Raw genomic sequence first — 18,987 nt, forward strand, 5'->3', positions numbered from 1 at the left:
CATTTACAGGCTGAGTTTATCATAAATCCACAATAACATTTCTGAGTTCTGTATCAATCTGTGTTGTTTGTTTATTTTTTTTTATTTTTTTTTCATAGGAAGATAACTGACCCTTTATTCTCCTTTTTAATAAATGTGCTTATAAACCAAGAACAAGCTATTTATAGCTGTATTTATAAACTGCTTACTACTGACTATTAATATTGGGACAAGGCTTTATAAAGCATGAACTGACTATTTACTAATGAGTGCAGTTATTATAAAGTGTTATCAATGCATTTGCTAATGTTAACAAATTAGACATTATTTTACAGTGTTATCAAATCCCTTAAATGATTTTTAAGTGTTTTGTAATGATTTTATTGACCTACAAGCATTTGTGAAAGTTCTGCTTGCATTACAGCTTAGTCTTGATCTGTGAGCTGAACAGATTTACTGTTACATCCATGAGATTATGTAAATTCAAATAAATATCATGTCACAGGATGTCAGAGGTCAGTATCAAATTAGTTTGAAATTATTATTTGCAGCACAAATAAGGTTTTTTAGGATTTTTAAAAATCCCTAAAACTGTCAGAAAAGGATAAGGCCTAAGATTTCTATGTGAGTGGCTAAATTTGTTTGTTTTTATAACTATAATGCATAAACTATGAAACTATACAAAATGTATAAAAAAGTACAAGTTATTGTTTTCCAATGTTTTTTATTTATTTTTTTATTTTTTTTTTTGGATTTACATTTTAAAAAATTAGCCTAAGGCAATCATTCTAAACAGCTTGAATAAAACCTGTCAATATTTATTATAGACCACTATAACTGTGTATAATCTAACAAACAAGTTTATTATGAAAATAAAAGCGTGTACACCGGATAAATTGGACGATAAAGAAATTGCTAACAATAGTATACAATAGTTTTTAGGCGTTTAGATGCAGAAATGGAAAAATAAAATGTAAAATAAAATGTAATTGATTTAATTAAATATAGATTAAGTCTTGTTAGAGCAAAATAATAAATAGATACGTACACACATTAAACAAGCAGCCAAGATGAATGAGTTTAATTTTTTATATAGATTAAAATTGAAGACAGAAGCAGCTGGTATGCGGTCACTTAATATTAAATTCCAGTAGATCCACTTTAGATTTATTTCTCAACAGTTTATGTTCACGTGGCTGTTTTCGTTTATATTAGCCAAGCTATTATGTATTTTGAAATAATCTTGTCCTTGAAGTGTTCGTTCTTACGACGAAAGGCAGAATCCTGCAGCTCGAGAGATATATGTTATTCTGCCAGTCGCGCTTTCAAATAGTCTTGCACACTTAAACGGGTCACAAAAGACCTGCATTTAGCTCGTGTTGTGTTATAATGGATGTATTGTGTGCATTTATGGCAATAATTTATTTTAAAAAGCTCTTAAACAAGAATAAATTCGTTAGTTTTGAACTTGTGACACTGTGCGCGCTGATCAGAGGCAGTGATTTCAGATATAGGCAGCCGCGAATATATCATTTTCACACAAACAGTTCAAAAACATCTTAATTTAGCTCTTGGTGTGCTCTAATTGGTGAATTGTGTGATATCGCTGCAATACTTTATTTTTAAAAGCTTTAAAACAGGAATAAATTCGTTTTTTCTGAGCTCTTTACTCCAGACGCTCGTGGTCACAGCGGTGATTCATCTCTCCTATTTCTCACGTATCTCTGGCCAGAAATAATTTATCCATGAGCCCTGAACCGGTAATAATCATATATGTTGGTTTAGCTTGTCAGTGTGAATTAAATCTAAGTATTTATTTGTATTTTAACCGATTTAAAAATGAAACTAAAAGAGAGTCTCCTCCCTTTCAGTCGAATTTCCCTTTCAGGAATTGAACCTGTAGGGGCGCATTTTCTCTCAGACAATGTAAGTCTCAGCACATAATACTCAAACAGAGGGACAGAGTGAGATGAGATGTCTGACAGTTTTTTAATTTTCTGTTATCCATACAGTGTTGTAAAGTCATTAAACTATGCATATTTACTCAGAATAACTTTTTTTCTGTATGAAAAAAGGTTTTGAAGTGTTTGGAATTTAAAAATGCAGGAAAATTAATAGTTCCATCTTTATTGTCATTTAAAAAAATCACCACGACAAAACCATCCAAGCTATCCAAAACCCATTCACAATTTAAGTTCCTCAATGTTTTTTCAACATGTACACCAAGTTTGGTGTGTATAGTGTTACTCTCCTCTGAGCAGTATGCATTAATTCACAGCTAAATGTAAAAAAAATCCACATTCAAATCAAAACAGCCGACTTCCTGTTGGTCGTAGCTGATGACTGTGAATTAGAAAGTTGTCCGTCTTAAAAAGAACAATTTTTGTACTGAGTTTGGTGTTTGTAGCTAAAACTAACCCCCCCACTTTTGACAAAAGGTGGCGCTATAGAGTGCCTCTTCCACACCCTCTTATGAACTTTTGCCAGTGTCTAGCTGTCACTAATACTGATATGTGTTCTGAGTTTGATGAAATTCTAAGCATGTTATATGCCTCAAAATCACCTGAGAAGTATTCCAGTTTGACATGTTGCCACGGCAACAATATTTTTTAGATATCAATATCCCCCCAGCAGATTTATATCGGCTGTGTTTTAACATTATTCTGATGAAGTTTGAAGCAAATCGAGTAAAAATAAGATGTTGAATTCCAAGCATTTTGAAAATGACACACTTCCTGCTGCCAGTTGGTGGCGCTATAACTTTGACTCCTAATAGTCACATATATGTGATCGACATCATACAATGAATAATCTGATGAAGTTTGATTGAAATCAGGAAATGTATCTGGATGGTATTAGACACTTCCAGTTTCTCAATTCTCGCCATAATTTCAACGCCTCGCCACGAGCAAACCGTTCGAGATATCAAAAATCCCCTGGCAATTTTTCATCCCCAATGTCTTGAGATCATGTTGACCGAGTTTGGTGGTAAATGAGTAAAAAACCTATGACAAGTATATCAAATTCCAGAGCATGCGCTTTTTACATAACTCTAAATAGCTGACTTCCTGTTGGGCGGAGCCCAATGACATGCAATACGAAAATTGTTTGGCACAATGAGATCTATATGTGTACTGAGTTTCATATGAATATGTGCAAGTATGTGTGAGCTATACATCAACATTTATGACTGTGTTCCAGGGGGCGCCGTAGAGCCCCTGTGCCACGCCCGGGTCCCAGCCTCTGCAGGCTCCTAAAGGGCACAGATTCCAAAGTGTGTGCAAATTTTCAAGAGTTTTTGAGTATGTTAGGGACCCCAAAAGCCCCCACAACTTTGACCAAAAATATGAATAATAAACCCTAAATAGCCAACTTCCTGTTTGGCGGAGCCTATGACATGCAGTACGAAAGTTGTTTGGTTTAATGAGATCTACATGTGTACCAAGTTTCATGTGTCTACGTGCAAGTATGTGTGATATATGGCCCTCAGTATTCCAGGGGGCGCTGTAGAGCCCCTGTGCCACGCCCGTGTATCAGTCTCTGCCCGACCCTAATGGCCGCAGGTTCCAATCTGTGTGCCAATTTTCAAGAGTTTTCGAGCATGTTAAGGACCCCAAAAGCCCCCGTAACGTTAGAAAAAAATAATAATAATAATAAATATAGCTGCAAGCAGCGATGGCGGGCTCAAGCCGTCAGTGCAACACCACCCCGGTGGCATCGGGAAAACTGTGCCCAGCGGGCATGAGCATTTACAGTAACCCTCTGGCAATCAAATTTTAAGGGATATGGCAGTATTTTAATATATATAAAAAATGTATAAGTTGTGCATCGTAGCTGACACCTAAATGAACACATTACAATTGGTTTATGACTGCAAGTCTTTCTCCTCAAATGCTATTGAGCTTCAAATTTGCTTTTGAGCCCATGTGAAAAAGTAGCATAATTTACATATGACTTACAGTTTGTTTTAATAAATATCAAACATTCAATATAATGGTGCATTATAGCTGTCACCTAGATGAACAATTACAGTTGTTTTTATGACTGTAAGTCATTCTCTTCAAATGCTACTGACGTTAGAAAAGTGTATAACAATATCACATGTAACTTTAGAGACGGTCCCTAAATTTGAGACTCTCGAATGTCCAATGTCAAGCCAACTTTATGCCTGTTTTTGTTTTGTTTTTTACTTTATTTTTCTTTTCTCTGTGCCGGATTGCTGATGTCTTTTACCCGGGCATAGATGTCCATCCATCAATTACGAACATTCATCCGCAAATGTCCGAGCGGTCGCGAGCGCGGATGGGAGAATGGCGCATGTTTTATTTTTTTTGCGCTACTGGGATGGTGCCCCCTCTGGGAGTTGGTGCCCTACGAAGACTGCGTATTCTGCATATAGGGAGCGGCGGTACTATCTGGAAGATATATTCCTCAAACCGTCGTACAAGAGGAGGTGATGCTAGTACTTCAAGAATCTCTCAAAACCTATCTGTTCATAAAGCCTATATATAAAGTCTTAATATAGTATTCCACAATATGTTGTGCTATTCTAATATTATTGTGGTTTTTTATTGACATTGTTATTTGCTGTTATTTTTTGTTTTAATATTGTTACTGTTGTTACTTGTTGTACTGTGACCTTGAGTGGTTTGAAAGGCGCCTTAAATAAAATGCATTATTATTATTATTATTATTATTATTAGCTGTACACTTGATAAAAAAAAAATATATATAAACTTATGCAATTGTATATATATATATATATATATATATATATATATATATATATATATATATATATATATATATATAGTGTACAGTTTTCTTTTATTGCATCTTGAAATAAATGTTTCTGAGCTCTGTGTTTGTTTATTTTTTTTTTATTATTGTTTTTTTTTTTTTTTAGGAAGATTACAGCCTTTAATCTCCTCAAAATAAATGTGCATATAAACCATGAACAATTTAATTATAGCTGTATTTATAAAATGCTTACTAATGACTATTAATTTTGGGAGTAGGCTAGCAACAGTTGATGTTGAGGCCTAAGATATTTCTTAAGCTGTAATGATGAAAAAACAACAACAACACCAAATTGCTTTTTTTTCTGCTGGTGATTAAAGAAATGATTAAGTCTCCCTCCCTCTCTCTCTCTCTCTCTCTCTCTGACACCAAGCCCATCCCCTCTCCCACACATTCATACAAACTCAGCACACACACTTAACACACACACACACTTAACACACAAACACACACACACACACACACACACACACACACACACACACACACACACACATTACCCAGAGGGACAGAGTGACATCAGATGTATGGTAGTTTTTTAATTTTCTATCATCCATATAGTGTTGTATAGTCATGAAACTATGCATATTTCCTCAGCATACATTTTGTTGAAGTGTTTAGAAGCTGCACTTAAAAAAATAAAAGACATTTACTGGTTCCTTTTTTACTGTTATTTCAAAAAATCACCATGACAAAAACATTCAAGCTATCCAAAATTAATTTGCACCTGTTCTGTAAGATAAATTCTTTAAACAGTGGTAAAAGAGGATGTGGTGCTGATCCTTCAAGAGTCACTCCAAACTTATCTGTCCATAAAGCCTATAAAGAATTATTCTTAATACACAGTATTTCACAATACTTCAGCATATTATTCTAATTAAGTGAGGGTTATTTTATCAGTAAAATACATATAATTTTTCTTTGAAAGATTTCTATAAATGATTTAAATCATACTTGTTTCTACAATAATTATTTAAAAGTAATCATATAGCGCCATCTGGTGGCCATTATTGGTACTAAGAATTGCAAGCTTGATTTATATGTTATGATAGTTTTAATTTTAAGCTGGCTCTTGAAAATGATAAAGCTATGAAACTTACTGTGCTTCTTTCAAATGATGACTTCTACGTATATAAAAAATTATGAAGAGTTGGATTGAAGAATGCTAAAGATATAGTAAAATAACTATTGTATTTTTTTATGTTACTTTAATAAATCGGTATGGCCACACCATTTAAGGTATCCTAAACCCATTCGCAATTTAACATCTTCAGTATATTGGCATCATGTTGAAAAAGTTTGGTGTGAACTACTTGTGTCTTCTTGGAGGAGTATGATTCATTTACAGGCTGATTTGATCATAAATCCACAATAGAATTTCTGAGTTCTGTATCAATCTGTGTTGTTGTTTGTTTATTTTCATTTTTTTATTTTTCATAGGAAGATAACTGACCCTTTACTCTCCTTTTAAATAAATGTGCTTATAAACCAAGATCAAGCTATTTATAGCTGTATTTATAAGCTGCTTATTAATGACTATTTAAGTTGGGACAAGACTTTATAAAGCATGAACTGACTATTTACTAATGAGTGCAGTTATTATAAAGTGTTACCAATGCATTTACTAATGTTAACAAATTAGACATTATTTTACAGTGTTATAAAATCCTTTTATGACTTATAAGCATTTGTGAAAGTTCTGCTTGCATTACAGCTTAGTCTTCATCTGTGAGCTGAACAGTTTTACTGTTACATCCATGAGATTATGTAAATTAAGATAAATGTCATGTCACAGGATGGAATAGGTCAGTATCAAATGAGATTGGAATTATTATTTGCAGCACAAATAAGTATTTTTAGAATTTTGTTTTTAATTCCTGAAACTGTCAGAAAAGGATAAGGCCTAAGAGATTTCTTAAGCTGTAATGAAAACAGCAATGTTAGCAAAAGCAACAAAAAATAACAATTTAAAATAATTTTTTTTTCTGGTGATTAAAGAGATGATTAAGTCTCTCTCTCTCTCTTTCTCTCTCTCATTGTGTCTGCCACTCAGCTCATGCCCATCCCCCACTCACACACACACTCACACACACACATGCACTCAGTCAGCACACATACATTGCTCAAACAGAGGGACAGAGTGAGTTGAGATGTCTGACAGTTTTTTTTTAATTTTCTTTTAATCATACAGTGTTGTAAGGTCATGAAACTATGCATATGTCCTCAGAATGATTTGATCTCTGTATGATTTTTTTTTAAAGTGTTTGGAAGCTGCGATTTAAAAATACAAGACAATTAATGATTCCCTTTTTACTGTCATTTCAAAAAATCACCACGACAAAACCGTTCAAGCTAACCAAAATCCGTTCGCAATTTAAGTTCCTCAATGTTTTTTCAACATGTAGACAAAGTTTGGTGAGTATAGTGAACATTTCCTCTGAGGAGAATGCATTAAATCAGAGCTCAATTTAAATATTCAAATAAAAATAGCCGACTTCCTGTTGGTCGTAGCTGATGACTGTGAATTAGAAAGTTGTCCGTCTTGATAAGAACAATTTATGTACCAAGTTTGGTGTCTGTAGCTAAAACTAAACCCCCCACTTTTGACAAAAGGTGGCGCTATAGCATGCCTCCTTCACGCCCTTTTAAAAGCTTTTCCCATTGTCTAGCTATCACTAATACTGATATGTGTTTTTAGTTTCATGTAAATCTGAGGTTGGTGTCTGCCTCAAACTCATCATAACAGAACATTCAAGTTTGACACGTTGCCATGGCAACGCCATATCAGATATCAATATCCCCACAACAGATTTACATCGCCCGTGTTTTGTCATTATTCTGATGAAGTTTTAAGTAAATCGAGTAAAAATAAGATGCTGAATTCAAAACATTTTGAAAATGACTCACTTCCTGCTGCCAGTTGGTGGCGCTATAACGTTGACTCTTAATAGTCACATATATACGATCGGTATCATACAACGAACAAACCAATGAAGTTTGATCAAATTCAGGAAATGTATGTGGATGTTATTAGACATTTCCTGTTTCTCATTTCTCGCCATAATTTCCACGCTTCGCTACGGGCAAACCGTTCAAGATATCAAAAATCCCCTCGCAATTTTTCGTCCCCAATGTCTTGAGATCATGTTCACCGAGTTTCGTGGCGAACGGGTTGAAAACCTCAGAGGAGTATTTCAAATTCCAGAGCATGCTTTTTTTAAACAGCTCTGAATAGCTGACTTCCTGTTGGGAGGAGCCTATGACATAAAGTGTGAAAGTTGTTCGGCTCAATGAGATCTATAAGTGTACCGAGTTTCATATAAATACATGCAAGTCTGTGTGAGCTATGGTTCAAGATTTCTGAAGGTGTTCCAGGGGGCGCTGTAGAGTCCCTGTGCCACGCCCGGGTCCCAGCCTCTGCGGCGTCCTGATGGCCGCAGATTCCAATGTGTGTGCCAATTTTCAAGAGTTTTTGAGCATGTTAAGGCCCCTAAAAACACCCGGAAGGTTAAATAAAAAATAAAAAAAATAATAAGAATAATCCTTAGAAGAACAATAGGGCTCTTCGCCCCTTCGGGCTTGAGCCCTAATAATAAAAAATAATCCTAAGGAAAACAATAGGGCTCTCGCCCTCCAGGCTTGAGCCCTAATAATAATAATAACAAATAATCCTAAGGAAAACAATAGGGCTCTCGCCCTCCAGGCTTGAGCCCTAATAATAATAACAAATAATCCTAAGGAAAACAATAGGGCTCTCGCCCTCCAAGCTTGAGCCCTAATAAAAAATAATCCTAAGGAAAACAATAGGGCTCTCGCCCTCCAGGCTTGAGCCCTAATAATAAGAAACGGAGCAATTCCAAGAGGGTCCTCACACCATCGGTGCTCGGGCCCTAATAATAAACGGAGCAATTCCAAGAGGTTCCTCGCACCATCGGTGCTCGGTCCCTAATAATAATAATAATGATAAATATAGCTGCAAGCAGCGATGTCGGGCTCAAGCCACCAATGCCATCGCCACCCCCGGTGGCATCAGGTAAACTGTGCCCAGCGGGCACATGCATTCAGAATATCCCTCTGGGATGACATTCACTGAACAATATATATATATATATATATATATATATATATATATATATATATATATATATATATATATATATATATATATATATATATATTGTTCTGTGAATGTGATTTTAAAGTCTAGATGATTCGGATTAACCCTTTAACTGCCATATCCTTTAAAACCTCACTGCCAGAGGGATATTGTGAATGCATGTGCCACCTTACCTGATGCCACCTTTAAAATCACATTCACAGAACAATATATATATATATATATATATATATATATATAGTAACACTTTACAATAAGATTTCATTTATAAACATTATGTTAACATGAACAATATTTATATAGCATTCATTCATGTCAGTTAATATTCCAAACTTAAACATTAAAACATAGTTTTATTGTGATTTTTTTCTTAGCACATTTTACCAATTCCAAACCATATCAATCTTAATAACTACCATTATTTTTTATTTAATAATTTATGAGTGCTATACAATAGTCCAGGAAAGCTGGAAGAGAAAAACTCATTATATTCATGTGTGCACACTCAAAAAAATGATTTTTTTTACATTTGTTCACTTTACCTGAACAATTCATGTTGAATTAATGCCATTTTGGCTATTTTTCAGTTCAACATGATTGTGTCATGTTAAACTGACTTAAAACTGTGACTCGTTGGTTTAACAAAGTTTTCATTTTGAAAGAACATGTTTCAATCAAGTACCTCAAAATAAGTTTTACACTTCCCATCATGCTTTGCACAGGACTGGATATGGGGAAAGAAAATGTTGAAATAAAGTGTTATTTTATGCAGTTTTTAGTAAAATGTGATAATAAGGAGACTTTTTCATGTCTAATGCTCTATTATATGGGCATTTTAAAAGACTTTATATTGGTGTATTTTGTGCGAGTTACCGTTGTGGTGAAGTGTGGAGCTTGTGGTTGGGTTGAGGACCTGCCAAGTTAGCTAAAATTATAAAAATAGGGATGTTGTGGCCCAATGGTTTGAGTCGAACTGGCAATCGAAAAGTTGTGAGTTCGAGTCCCGGGCCTGCAGGAATTGTGGGTGGGGGGAGGGCATGTACAGTGCTCTCTCCACCTTCAATACCACGACTTAGGTGCCCTTGAGCAAGGCATCGAACCCCCAACTGCCACCCCGGGTACCGCAGCATAAATGGCTGCCCACTGCTCCGAGTGTGTGTTCACAGTGTGTGTGTGTGTGTGTGTGCTCACAGTGTGTGTGTGTGTTTGTTCACTGCTCTGTGTGTGTGCACTTCGGATGGGTTAAATGCAGAGCACAAATTCTGAGTGTGGGTCACCATACTTGGCTGATTGTCACTTCACTTTTGTCACTTTCAATTACAACAATTAAGGTTTGAAAATGTAACATGTTTTGTCCATTTATTCAATAGAATTAAGAAAATGTAAGGTGCTTATATAAAGCAAGTAACAATAAGTTATTGAAAATGAGTAAAGTTTATGTATTATACAAGCTTAAATCACAGTTCATCAGTTTTCATAAAATGTATTTAATTCATTTACGTTAACTGAACATGAAAAGGTGAAGCTTAAACAAATATTAACTTTTGCGTTGGATTTATGTGATTACATTGGATGGAAAATTGAAATCTAATTGAATTAAATAAGTTTTAACTTTTGGGGTTAAATATTTTTTTGAGTGCAGAATTATTAGGCATGTTTTCTTTTACAGATGAAATGCGCTAAAAAAGAGTTTTAACTCAAACTGTTTTAACTCAAAGTCGAAAATTATGAAATACCCATGAGAAATATCAAACACAAATGCAATACAGAAATAGATAAGTTAAGACTTGACCATTGTACAAAAATGCTGACTGGGTCATGAGGTCAGAAAAGAAGAAGAAAAAAAACAGGTCAAGAAGAACTGACAAAAATAATTGCAAAATAATTAGGAATTAATGTGAAGATTAATTTTTAGTCAATTCTGCAAGACAGACTTTCAGGAAAGGAGGTGGAATAAAAATGAGCTCCTAAATCTTAATCCCGGATTCTGGAAGATATATTCCTCAAACCATCAGACAAGAGGAGGTGGTGCTGGTCCTTCACGAGTCACTCTAATCTGTTCATAAAGCCTATATATAAAGTCTTAATATATAGTATTTCACAATACTTCATGGTATTCTAATTAAATCATTTTTTGGAATCTTAGATCTCTCAGAACCTGACACATTGTAATTCTGAGACAGTTCTGTAAAATGTTGGCGCTGGAGACCAAATGCTCCCTGATAGTTTCACACCTAATTCACTTAACACACACACAAACACACACACACACACACACATTACCCACGGTGACAGAGGGACAGAGTGAGATCAGATGTATGATAGTTTTTTAATTTTCTATCATCCATATAGTGTTGTATAGTCATGAAACTATGCATATTTCCTCAGAATGACTTGTCTTCTATGTGTACATTTTTTTGAAGTGTTTAGAAGCTGCACTTAAAAAAAAAAAAGACATTTACTGGTTACTTTTTAACTGTTATTTAAAAAAATCACCACGACAAAACCATTCAAGCTATTCAAAATTCATCCACAATTGTACTGTAAGATACATTCTTTAAACAGTGGTAAAAGAGGATGTGGTGCTGATCCTTCAAGAGTCACTCAAAACGTATCTGTCCATAAAGCCTATAAAGAATTATTCTTAATATACAGTTCACAATACTTCAGCTTGTTATTCTAATTAAGGGAGGGTCATTTTATCTGTAAAATAGATAAAATACATATTATTTTTCTTTGAAAGATTTCTATAAATGATTTAAATCATACTTGTTTCTACAATAATTATTTAAAAGTAATCCTATAGCTCCATCTGGTGGCCATTATTGGTACTAAGAATTGCAAGCTTGATTTATATGTTATGATAGTTTTAATTTTATGCTGGCTCTTGAAAATGATAAAGCTATGAAACTTACTGTGCTTCCTTCAAATGATGACTTCTACGTATATAAAAAAATTATGAAGAGTTGGAATTAAAAATTTTAAAGATATAGTAAAATAACTATTGTATTTTTTTATGTTACTTTAATAAATCGCTATGGCCACACCATTTAAGGTATCCTAAACCCATTCGCAATTTAACATCTTCAGTATATGGCTTCATGTTAAAACAGTTTGGTGTGAACTACTTGTGTCTTCTTGGAGGAGAATGAATTCATTTACAGGCTGAGTTGATCATAAATCCACAATAAAATTTCTGAGTTCTGTATCAATCAGTGTTGTTGTTTGTTTATTTTAATTTTTTTTATTTTTCATAGGAAGATAACTGACCCTTTACTCTCCTTTTTAATAAATGTGCTTATAAACCAAGAACAAGCTATTTATAGCTGTATTTATAAACTGCTTACTACTGACTATTAATATTGAGACAAGGCTTTATGAAGCATGAACTGACTATTTACTAATGAGTGCAGTTATTATAAAGTGTTATCAATGCATTTGCTAATGTTAACAAATTAGACATTATTTTACAGTGTTATCAAATCCCTTAAATGATTTGTAAGTGTTTTGTAATGATTTTATTGACCTACAAGCGTTTGTGAAAGTTCTGCTTGCATTACAGCTTAGTCTTGATCTGTGAGCTGAACAGATTTACTGTTACATCCATGAGATTATGTAAATTCAAATACATATCATGTCACAGGATGTCAGAGGTCAGTATAAATTAGTTTGAAATTATTATTTGCAGCACAAATAAGGTTTTTAGGATTTTAAAAAATCCCTAAAACTGTCAGAAAAGGATAAGGCCTAAGATTTCTATGTGAGTGGCTAAATTTGTTTGTTTTTATAACTATAATGCATAAACTATGAAACTATAGAAAATGTATAAAAAAGTACAAGTTATTATTTTCCAATGTTTTTTATTTATTTATTTTTTTTTTTTTTTTTTTGGGGGGGGGATTTACATTTTAAAAAATTAGCCTACTGCAATCATTCTAAACAGCTTGAATAAAACCTGTCAATATTTATTACAGACCACTGTAACTGTGTATAATCTAACAAACAAGTTTATTATGAAAATAAAAGCTTGTACACCAGATAAATTGGACGATAAAGAAATTGCTAACAATAGTATAATAGAGCATGTTTTAGGTTTTTAGGCGTTTAGATGCAGAAATGGAAAAATCAAATGTAAAATAAAATGTAATTGATTTAATTAAATATAGATTAAGTCTTGTTAGAGCAAAATAATAAATAAATACGTAAACACATTAAAAAAGCAGCCAAGATGAATGAGTTAAATTTTTTATATAGATTAAAATTGAAGACAGAAGCAGCTGGTATATGCGGTCAATTAATATTAAAATCCAGTAGATCCAGTTCAGATTTATTTCTCAACAGTTTATCTTCACAATCAAGGTATCTTCCGTCCATTCCATATCCGTTTCAAATTAAAAAACAGAAAACGAAAAACTCAAGAGGATTCAAGTGAGAGAACATGAATTAAATAACCAGAAATGGAAAAATGGCTCGTTTATTCGTTATTCCATCTAGGTTAACAAACGGAAAATGAGTTTTTGACTTGATTTCTCATTTTGTCGTTTTGGGTTTAAAAAACGGCTTATGGCTTCAATATTTCATTCGAACTTGTGGGCGGAGCTGAAACGCTCCTTTCATCTGATTGGTCGGATCGCTCCGCCTTCAACTCGAGCTTACATTGTTTCAGAATAAGAGTCTTATAAGAGTAGTGTCTGAAACCACCGCTCACTGTTAATTAACATAATATTTGAGTCAGATGTTGCTGCGCACATAATTCGTGCTGCTGTGACTTGCAAGTCACGCCTTTAAATTATTTCTAGGTTATAGTATTGTATGAATATTGTCCCACTGTAAATACAGTGAAAATAGTTTTGTCTCCTTGGATAAAAGTGAAGAGGAAATAAAAGACTGAACAGTTCCATGATAATATGTCTGTAACATTTACCACTCTCATCTTTTAAGTCAAAAGGCACTAGGTAGGTGTGTGTGACATTAATAATTAATTGTGGAAATTAATATAGTTAAATTTATGAAATAAATTACTAATATTCGTTTTATTACATACTAAATTGAATGGTTTTTATTTTAGTCTTCTTTGTTGGCCTTGAGAAAGCCAACATATATTTGAACATTATTATCATTTATTATGAGAGTAATTGACAAGGACTAAAATTTTAATGTTTCACCAAATTTCCTTCTCAAAAAATCCTAGTGACTTTCATTATCTGAGCAATGAAGGTCTTACACTTAATGTCCACTAGAGGGGGAGACAGGATTCCTATTTACGTAAAATGGCAAATAAATACATTAATTTCATGTGTACTACCATGAATATGCCCTATCTGTGTACAAGAATAAACTTCACACTTCAAGCTGTACTTTAAAACTTCCCATTCTGGCTTTTTCAACCTACCTCCAAATGTATTTTAATATATTTTTTATTCACACTGGTTCATGCATTTAATGTTTGTCCATCTAGAACTTTTATTTTTCATGAGCTGTACATTTTAAGATGTACTCAGTGTTGATAAATCACATGCACTGAATGTAAATGGATGGCTAAACTTAGCTAAACTTGTCCAGTGTCCTGCAAAGTTTAGCTACCCCAAATAAACACACCTAAGCTAAGCAAGGTCTTCAGGATCAGTAGCAATGTCCAAGCAAGTGTGTTGGAACTGAACTCTGCAGAACATGGTTCTCCCGGTTCAGGACTGGGTTTTAAATCTATAAATGAATTTGTACAGTTGGGTGTCTGCATGCAGAGGTGTACTTCAGTAAGTACAATGTAAACTGTAATCTATAAAGACAAATCTTCAGATAAGCATTAAGGCCACTGCCTTGAGGTCTCCATCCATTGGTCAAAACAGACCTCGCACCCCACCACACTCCTGCTAGCTGTCAACATTAATTGCAGCTGGTGCCAAATAAAAATTATTATGTATCCCTTGTGCATTGTTCAAATTCACTACCCTTTCGTTATGTTCGGGATGAAAACATTCACTCAATTAAACTGCTATAAGCATTAGATAAACATTTTTTCCCCTAATTGATTGTTGGTGGATGTTTTTTTTTCACTGACTTCCATTATAATTACATTTTTGATTGAAAAGCCATGAAACATAATCATGCACTCTTGATTGTTTGTGGTTTTCCCTGTTGGGAAGAGGTAAAATTTGTTATTTTTTTTTTACAGTTGATCACTAGGTGGGACCATCAACCCTTTAGATAGGCCTGTGCAAAAAAAAGCTTAGTTTCTGACTTGTATATAGAGTTATGTGGAGTATAACAGCAAATTATATTGTGTGTATGTGTGTAGGAGAGAGAGAGAGAGAGAGAGAGAGAGAGAGAGAGAGACTTTTGCGCACTTACCTTGATGTATTTGAGAAAATCTAAATGTACACCTCAGCTCTCAGAACTACATGGGGTAAACAAAAGTGTATTTATGCACCTGCTGCCTTTTAATGTTGGTGATAAGTATAGACTAAACAAAAACAGTACATGGATTTAAACACTTGCATGCCATCCTTCTGGTCATTTGATGGTGAGAAGAGCAGCAAGCAATACGAGAAAGGGCTTGACTTGAACCAGAGTTTTAGAAATGATTATGCAGCTTGACCCCTCCAGCGAGTTGCTGCTTATTTGAAGTTGGTATTGCATTTTGGTCCATAATCAATTATGTTCAAAGTAGTTTTTTTTATAAGATTTAAAGGTTTTAAACTGGCTTCACCATCAAGAAAAGACAAGTATTTCACACATAGGCCCTCCGTTCTTTTCACCATCAAAAGTCAGCAGGTGCATAAACACACTTCTTTTTTTTATTGTTTAGTCCATGTAGTTCTGAGAGCATGAGGTGCATATTTGGATTTTTTCAGATACATCCAGGTAAGTAAACAAAGGTCTCTCCCACACACTCTCTCTCTCTCTCTCTCTCAAACACACACACACACACACACACACACACACTATAATTTGCTGTTAAACTCCATATAACTCTATATACAGGCCAGAAACTAAGCCTTTTTTTGTACAGGCCTAAAGGGTTAATGGTCCCACCTAGTGATCAACTGTAAAAATAACAAATGTTACCTCTTCCCAACAGGGAAAACCAACAACAATCAAGAGTGCATGATTATATGGTGTCATGGCTTTGCAATCAAAAAATGTCGTTATAATGGAAGTCAATGGGACAAAAACAGCCACCAACAATAAATGAGGGAGAAAAAATTAAAATCTAATGCTGCACAAAACTAACAATACATCAAAGCTAATCTACAGTTATTAATCTTTGACATGCCCAAGACTGTCATAAAAGGTAAAAAAAAATATCCAGTCCACAATTACTTTTTATATTGAAAATATGTCATTTTGTGTGTGTTTTTTCTTCCCAAATCAGTGACATAATTTATGAACTTGGTAATTAAAGAGTTAAAATCTTTGATTTTTTTTTTAAACATTTGGTAGTTTGATCAGGACTGAAGGTGATTAATAGATTTATGCAAAAAAAAAAAAAAAAAAAAAATCTTTATCTGAGACATTTTTACAGCATTTTAATTTAGTGGGTGTTTTCATCCCAAACATAACAAAAAGGGTAGTGAATTTACCCACAGTATACTGTTGAGTTTTTGATATATTTTAAGTATTTTCCCAAAATAAGTGTCAAAATAAGATTTGTCACCAATCATTCCATTAGCTGCAACACAGAGAAAGTTGTGGCCAAAATAAGACTCAACTTTACCCCCTAGTGGACGAAAACGTCCCCAACAACGCATATGGGGTATTATGTAACAGCAAGTCATTTGTGCAAGTACATTTGACTTTTTTTTCCAAAACTTAATCATTTTTATTTGGTACCAGCTGCAGTAGTTAATGTTGTTTTATATTATACAGCTATCATTGAGCTAAGGTATACCCCCCTACCACCCCATCTATCATTGAAGAACCTGTGTTACACAGATATGGCATATCCATGGTAGTACACATGAAATTAATGTATTTATCTGTCATTTAAACTTACATAAACAGAAATCCTGTCTCCCCCTCTAGTGGACCTTAAGTGTAAGACCTTCATCGCTCAGATAATGAAAGTCACTAGGATTTTTAGAGAAGGAAAAAGTCTGACCAGTTACAGCAACGAGTCAAACGAGTCTGAAGATCTGAGCTGAATTTGGTGAAACAATAAAATTTTAGTCGTTGTCAAGGCCAACAAAGAAGACTAAAAGAGAAACATCATTCAATTTTGTCTGTAATAAAACTAATAATTCTAATTTATTTAATAAAATTAACTATATTAATTTCCACAATTAATTATTAATGTCACACACACCTACCTAGTGCCATTAGACTTAAAAGATGAGAGTGGTAAATGTTACACACATATTATCATGGAAATGTTCAGTCTATTATTGATTTTTATTTCCACTTCACTTTTATCCCAGGAGACAGAACTATTTGCACTGTATTTACAGTGGGACAATATTCATACAATACGCGAATTATGTGTCTACATCTGGTTTCAGATATTACTCTTGTAAGACTCTTATTCTGAAAGACTGAGGAGCCCGAGTAGAAGGCGGATCGATCCGACCAATCAGATGAAAGAAGCGTTTCAGCTCCGCCCACAAGTGCGAATGAAATATTGAAGCCATAAGTCGTTTTTTAAACCCAAGACGACAAAATGAGAAATCAAGTTAAAAACTCATTTTCCGTTTGTTAACCTAGATGGAATAACGAATAAACGAGCCATTTTTCCATTTCTCGTGATTTAATTCATGTTATCTCACTTGAATCCTCTTGAGTCTTTCGTTTTCTGTTTTTTAATTTGAAACGGATTTGGAATGGACGGAAGATACCCTGATTCTTCACGTGGCTGTTTTCGTTTATATTCGCCAAGCTATTATGTATTTTGAAATAATCTTGTCCGTGATGTGTTCGTTCTTACGACGAAAGGCAGAATCCTGCAGCTCGAGAGATATATGTTATTCTGCCAGTCGCGCTTTCAAATAGTCTTGCGCACATAAACGGGTCACAAACACCTGTATTTAGCTCATGTTGTGTTATAATGGGTGTATTGTGTGCATTTATGGCAATAATTTATTTTAAAAAGCTCTTAAACAAGAATAAATTCGTTAGTTTTGAACTTGTAACACTGTGCGCTCTGATCGGAGGCAGTGATTTCAGATAGGCCGCTGCGAATATTTAATTTTCACACAAACAGTTCAAAAACATCTTAATTTATGTCTTGGTGTGCTCTAATTGGTGAATTGTGTGATATCGCTGCAATACTTTATTTTTAATAGCTATAAAACAAGAATAAACTCGTTTTTCTGAGCTCATCATTCCACACGTTCCTGCTCAGAGCGGTGATTCATCTCTCGTGTTTCTCATGTATCACTGACCACACATCAATTATTAATGAGCCCTGACCTGATAATAATCATATATGTTGGTTTAGCTTGTCAGTGTGAATTAAATCCAAGTATTTATTTGTATTTTAACCGACTTAAAAGTGAAACCAAAAGAGAGTCTCCTCCCTTTTTTAGTCCGGTAACTGAACCTGTAGGGGCGCTATTTCTCTCAGACAATGGAAGTCTAAGCACACACACTCAAACAGATGGACAGAGTGAGATGAGAGGTCTGACAGTTTTTAAATTTTCTGTTATCCATACAGTGTTGTAAAGTCATGAAACTATGCATATTTACTCAGAATAACTTTCTTTTCTGTATGAAAAAAAGGTTTTGAAGTGTTTGGAATTTAAAAATGCAGGAAAATTAATAATTCCATTTTTACTGTCATTTAAAAAAATCACCACGACAAAACCATCCAAGCTATCCAAATCCCATTCACAATTTAAGTTCCTCAATGTTTTTTCAACATGTAGACAAAGTTTGATGTTTATAGTGTTACTCTCCTCTGAGCAGTATGCATTAATTCACAGCTAAATGTAAAAAACAATCCACATTCAAATCAAAATAGCCGACTTCCTGTTGGTAGTAGCTAATGACTGTGAATTAGAAAGTTGTCCGTCTTGATAAGAACAATTTTTGTACTGAGTTTGGTGTCTGTAGCTAAAACGAACCCCCCCACTTTTGACAAAAGGTGGCGCTATAGAGTG

The 18,987-nt window shown here is 34.1% G+C and overlaps 2 long non-coding RNA genes across 2 annotated transcripts in view; one reads left to right on the forward strand and one right to left on the reverse strand.

Moving 5' to 3' along the window:
• The window catches only part of LOC128026553 (uncharacterized), a 91,987-nt gene that overhangs the window by 61,549 nt on the left and 11,451 nt on the right, over positions 1–18,987 (reverse strand). The window lies entirely within an intron of this gene.
• LOC128026574 (uncharacterized) overlaps positions 9,338–18,987 on the forward strand; it is a 51,381-nt gene continuing 41,731 nt past the window's right edge. Inside the window, exon 1 of the long non-coding RNA XR_008186457.1 lies at positions 9,338–10,719. This is a non-coding gene — a long non-coding RNA (uncharacterized LOC128026574). The remainder of the gene's footprint in view (positions 10,720–18,987) is intronic.

The sequence above is a fragment of the Carassius gibelio genome, chromosome A2, assembly GCF_023724105.1.
Source record: "Carassius gibelio isolate Cgi1373 ecotype wild population from Czech Republic chromosome A2, carGib1.2-hapl.c, whole genome shotgun sequence".
Lineage (NCBI taxonomy): Eukaryota > Metazoa > Chordata > Actinopteri > Cypriniformes > Cyprinidae > Carassius > Carassius gibelio.